This window comes from Corythoichthys intestinalis, chromosome 2 (genome assembly GCF_030265065.1).
Source record: "Corythoichthys intestinalis isolate RoL2023-P3 chromosome 2, ASM3026506v1, whole genome shotgun sequence".
NCBI classification, from domain to species: Eukaryota; Metazoa; Chordata; class Actinopteri; order Syngnathiformes; family Syngnathidae; genus Corythoichthys; species Corythoichthys intestinalis.
In genome coordinates this window covers 33,842,600-33,847,965 of record NC_080396.1, presented here as the reverse complement: position 1 = coordinate 33,847,965, position 5,366 = coordinate 33,842,600, and the positions used below count along the sequence as shown (strand labels likewise).

The 5,366-nt window shown below is 42.8% G+C and overlaps 1 long non-coding RNA gene across 1 annotated transcript; it reads right to left on the bottom strand.

The window, feature by feature from the left end:
* Window positions 1-4,535: 4,535 nt before the first annotated feature.
* LOC130912310 (uncharacterized) lies at window positions 4,536-5,062 on the bottom strand. The gene is made up of 2 exons (XR_009062595.1): window positions 4,908-5,062; window positions 4,536-4,785 (listed from the first exon to the last, which is right to left on the bottom strand). It is a non-coding gene; the product is annotated as an uncharacterized LOC130912310 (long non-coding RNA).
* Between the last annotated feature and the right edge of the window lie 304 nt (window positions 5,063-5,366).

Here is a 5,366-nt window from a genome sequence, read left to right as displayed (position 1 = left end):
TCTGGTAAAAGAGAAAATGTTTAAACACACAAAAAAGACACCGTGTGTGATCGTAGCCATTTTGTGACACTGATAGACTTGAGCATAGATGCACGCGATAACGGGTATTAATGATGTCACGATGTAGGGCAGACAACTGAGATGGTCACATTTGACTGGTTAAACCAGATAAACTAAGGTTAGCAATTTCCTCTAAAAATGTTTTTTATTTACATGACATTACATTATTCACACACCAGAAAAATAAATTGTGTTTTTTCCAACTTATTAAACAAGAGTCTTTCCATTGGGATGCACAAGATAAAGGTGTTGTCTGCCCTTTTAACATATTCACTGCCATTGGCTGTGATAAACGTCCAATCTATTTAAAATAGGAAGAATGGCAGGGGATGGTTTGGTATAGTAAGTATGCATGGTAGCAAATACGTTGAGGAGTAATTAGTGGTGGAATGTAATAAGAATTGTGAAATGTAAACATCTTGTGGGTCGGACACTCTCCCTTTCATAAACGCTGTCCATTTATCTGAAATTGAATGTGACAGGCCGCTGTCATTTCAACGCCGAGCCGACAGTGACGTGAGCGGGCTCGCTCCTCGTTTTCCATCAGCAGGTATTGATGTTGCTTTAATGAAGTGCCTACCACTTCACCCGAGGAAGAGACAAGTCTGTCAGCATATGTAAATGCTTCCCGTCTGTCATTGTTGTGGGGGTTTTAGCATGGGTCAGCCTGGATCTCCCCTCGGGAAACTCTTTGTTCTAGGGCCCGATTGAGCCATATGAGGGGGCCAATTACAGAGCTTCACAGCAGGACGGGGTGCAAAAATGTTACCCCGCCTCAGCCAGCTAATTATTGCTGGGCCCACGAAATGTTCTTGGTGAGCGGATATGGCGTTACGTCAAATTGTTTGCGTTGGCACTTTGTCGGGTTCGCGCGGAGGCCGCCGCGATCACGTTTTGGGAAAAGGTCAAGCTAATTTTGCTGCCGCAAATAGAGACTGAATTCCTTCGATCCCAGTGGGCCTCTTTTGTGTTGTCACCGCGGAGGCAATTTACAGACTGCAGTCGGCTTGATGTGATGTCAAGAAGTGATTTATGAAAATGTATCCTGAGATAGACCCAAGCACACAGTTACATTATCTGTCACGTTAGGATACAAACAAAAGCTTCTGGTGGAGGTTTTGTCAATCGTGGCTACAATTGTGGTTAGTTTGACAAAGTGGCTGTGTCACTAGTGGTCTTTTCAAGGGTAAACTTAAGGACAACACCTCTTGACGCAAACAGACGTCCTTCCACGGTCACCATTAGTCCGCTACCCATTCATCTCTTTCTCCCCACCCCCAGCGGCCGGTCGGGCCCAGCTGCTGGCTACCGGTCCCCCCTTGTGTGTGGGACCAGTCAAGTGGAAAATGGCTGCTACCGAGAGAGCCCACTTTAGAGAGCCATCATCCTTTGAAGGGGCATGATGGCCTTTGTCGGTCACAATGTTAACACAGAGGCCGCCCACTATGAGCGTCATGATAAAAGTCCCCCCCGGATCAGAATATGAGGCGCAATAGGGGATCACTTGGAGCACCGTGCAGATTCATTTTCGACACTTCAACAAGTGGGATGTTGGGATTCGAGGTGATAGGTCTACATTGAGAAAGTGGGAACCCTTGCTCATTGGGGTCAATGAAAAAAGCTACACAAAGAGATTATAACGGTGCCTGGAGAGTTTACCACTGTCAGTGGCAGCAAATGTGAAGGCACTGTTCTTCTTGTCTTCTGTGATAACTATGTTGCAACTCACAGCTGACCTTGCGTGGCAATTCTGTGGCAGCTTTGTGGTAAATAAAAGCCACATCGGTGTCACGTCAACCTGCTCCACCGTCTATCTGCGGCCGTAACTCGTTTGGCACATGTTGCTCGAGGACAAAGCGTCAATGGGCAACAGTGATTTTAACTGCGACAAATGGTGGAGCGGCATCATTAGGCAGATTTCTGAAGAGGGGATCATTACCTGCCACAGATGCCGCTGTTGTTTTGTGTCTGTAATTGTCCCGAGGCCACAGCGACCCTGATACTTGAAAAGAGCAGCCAGGGCCTTTGTGGAGACACACACCTGATTGCGGCGATCACACGGTCGCTCGACCCTCGCAAAATCTCTCAGGCGCTGCCTCGAGGCCGCCCATCTGTTGCTTTTCGTGTGTGGCTACAGATCCACGTGTGCCGGTCAACACAGAGAAGCAAGAATGGTGAGCAGAACCTCGCTTTTCGGATGCCCTAGTTTTCAAACCATTTACTTTTTGACTCATTTTTTGGTGCTAATTTAGTTTCCATTTTGAGGATTTTTGCACAACAACGCATGTTCAACAAATCCTTCGTTCTACTTGGCAACATAGGCGGATCTACTATTCAGGCAAAGTAGACGATCCCTTTAGGCCCCCAACCAGTAGGGGGCCCCCAACCAGCTGCCCTTGCCCCAACGAGCAACGAACCCTATATTGCCGTATGTATCACATTTGATACACCTAAAATTTCATGATTTTGAGACTAATTCAGAGTTTTGACATTTCTTTTTGAAAAAAAAAAAGATGGATGCAGATGCAAGTCAACACATGCATCTGCAGGTTCCATGAAAAAAAATAAACAGGAGATAGCAAGGGTTATAGATATCTGAACGCTTTTTACACATATTTATTTTGACGTTTCTTTTTACAAATTTGAAGAAAAGGTTTCATTAGGACCTTATTTTTCAAATTTTGGGATTCTCTGATAATTGCTTCATATTGCTGGCATTAAAGGGTTAACAGCTTGGGCCACAGGAGCCTACAGCACCCCTAACTATTCGTCATGTATGTACGTCATGTCAACATACCAAACAAACAAATAAGAAAACAAAAAAGAAAGCCATTTGAATGCTGCATTTATATTATCCCCCCCCCCACACACGCACTACAATGGACTGTTCCGCGACGACGGACTGCGTATCAGTCGCTTGCCTTCATTTAGCATCGCTTAGCTACGATAGGGAATGGGACGTACTACGTCATTGTTTGGACCCGCCTCCATGCTGGCAATATAATTCACTTCCGGGCCGGCAGAGTCAATGCGGATTGTAACGTGTGGTAGTGCTAAGCTAACTCTTTCGGTGTTTTAGAAAGAAAATATGGGTGCTTATTGTTGCGTTACCGGGTGCAACAGCGTCTCCTACGACAAAAAAAGGGGTGAGGAAAAATGGACTCACTTTTCACCGTTTTCCTGCATGGAGGACCAAATATCAGATCACGAAGGTACGACGGATGGCTGGATTGCAGCGGTTCGTCGGAAAAGCATTTCTTATGATCATATTTCTGCTGGAATGAGAGTGTATTCCCCTCATCTCTACTCTTGTAAGTTGAACGATTTATCCGTTTTGGTTTCAATACGTTTTTTGTTTTTGTTTTTTTCTTTACTGTTGTGTAAATCTGCCTCGGTAGCAATGCTAACCTACTCCTCCTCATCACCTACCTGTTGTGTTACTAGGAAAACCTGCATATGAAATGCTGACAACACATCCCGATTGGTCACCATATCTCTTCTTGGGTTATTCTGAGGTCAAGCGCACCACATCGGAGCGTTGAGAGGTTGGAAAGGCGAAGAGTGCACGCTGAAACTTCAGTTTGCTCTGCTCTTACAAACACGATCCCAAGTGTTATGAAAAGTCAATAAAATATGAATACCAAAACATGACTTGAACAACTTCTTGACAAACTGTAACTGCTTGTTGTTTACTTCAGGTCTTCATAATAAACAGGTGTAATAATTACAAAGTCAGGTGACTTAATTTTGTTATTCTATTTGGAATATGCATTGACAATTTTTGGACAGTGTTGTAGACAAGAACTGGGACTGATAAGTTGCAATATATTTCAAGTAATGCAATTTCTCCAATACGATATTTGAATTGACAGTTTAAAATCTTTAAATTAGTGCAAACAAGGCCCACCCTCTGACGGTGGCAGCAAATATTATATAAGTAATACACAAATACAAGATCACAATAAACGTGTCTTTGTCAAAGCAGTTTAAAACACTATTTACTGGCCTTGGGTAAATTGCCAGACAGGATAAATATGTGCTTTAAAGTTCTTGCATTTCCATTTTAAGTATTGCAAGTACTAGTCTCCAACACAGTATTTGAACTGACAGTTTAAAATCATTTTAGTACAAAATGGCCCACACTCTGGCAGGGGGCAGCAAATATTATAATACATAATACATTATAAAAAGCTATATACTATATAAATACAAGATCACAACAAAACCTGTATTTTTCAAAGCAGTTAAAAAACATCCAGTGGCCTTAGGTAAATAAAGGTGTATAAATATGTACTTTACAGTTCTTGCATTTCTATTTTAGGTATTGCAACTTTTCCAACACTATTTGAATTGACAGTCTGAAGTCTACATAAGTGCAAATAAGAATATTATAATTTAAAAATAATAATAGAATATATAAATTCAACATTACAATGAAAGGTGTCTTTGTCAAAGTGGTTAAAAAAAAAAAAAAAAAAAAAACGTCACTGGCCATAGTTAAATAGCCAGGCAGAATAAATATGTGCATTAAAGTTCTTGCATTTTCACAAGTTAAAAGCCCGCAGTTCATCGACGAGAAGGGCAGACCCAGATGGCGTCTGCTGCAGGGGCTTGTTTGAGTCCGACACAGGACAAATGGAACCACTCCATTGAACAAATTTTCTTTGTCAAATGATCCAAGAAGAGAGATGGTGACCAATCGGGATGTGTTGTCTGCAGGTTTACCTAGGAACACAACAGGTAGGGGAGTCGTAGTAGGCGAGCATTGCTACCGAGGCAGATTTACACAACGGTGTAAAAAAACAAAAACGTATTGAAACCAAAAGTGGATAAATCGTTCAACTTACAAGAGTAGAGATGACAGGAACACACTCTCATTCCAGCAGAAATATGATCATAAGAAATGCTTTTCCGACGAACCGCTGCAATCCAGCCATCCGTCGTACCTTCGTGATCTGATATTTGGTCCTCCATGCAGGAAAACGGTGAAAAGTGAGTCCATTTTTCCTCACCCCTTTTTTTGTCGTAGGAAACGCTGTTGCACCCGGTAACGCAACAATAAAGCACCCATATTTTCTTTCTAAAACACCGAAAGAGTTAGCTTAGCACTATCACACGTTACAATCCGCATTGACTCTGCCGGCCCGGAAGTGAATTATATTGCCAGCATGGAGGCGGGTCCAAACAATGACGTAGTACGTCCCATTCCCTATTAGCTGTTCGTTAGCTTCACTTAGCTCTCCTGCGGTTTTCACGCCACTGAGCTCGCTATTTTTACAGCTCATTTGCTACTTTGCATGTCGGCT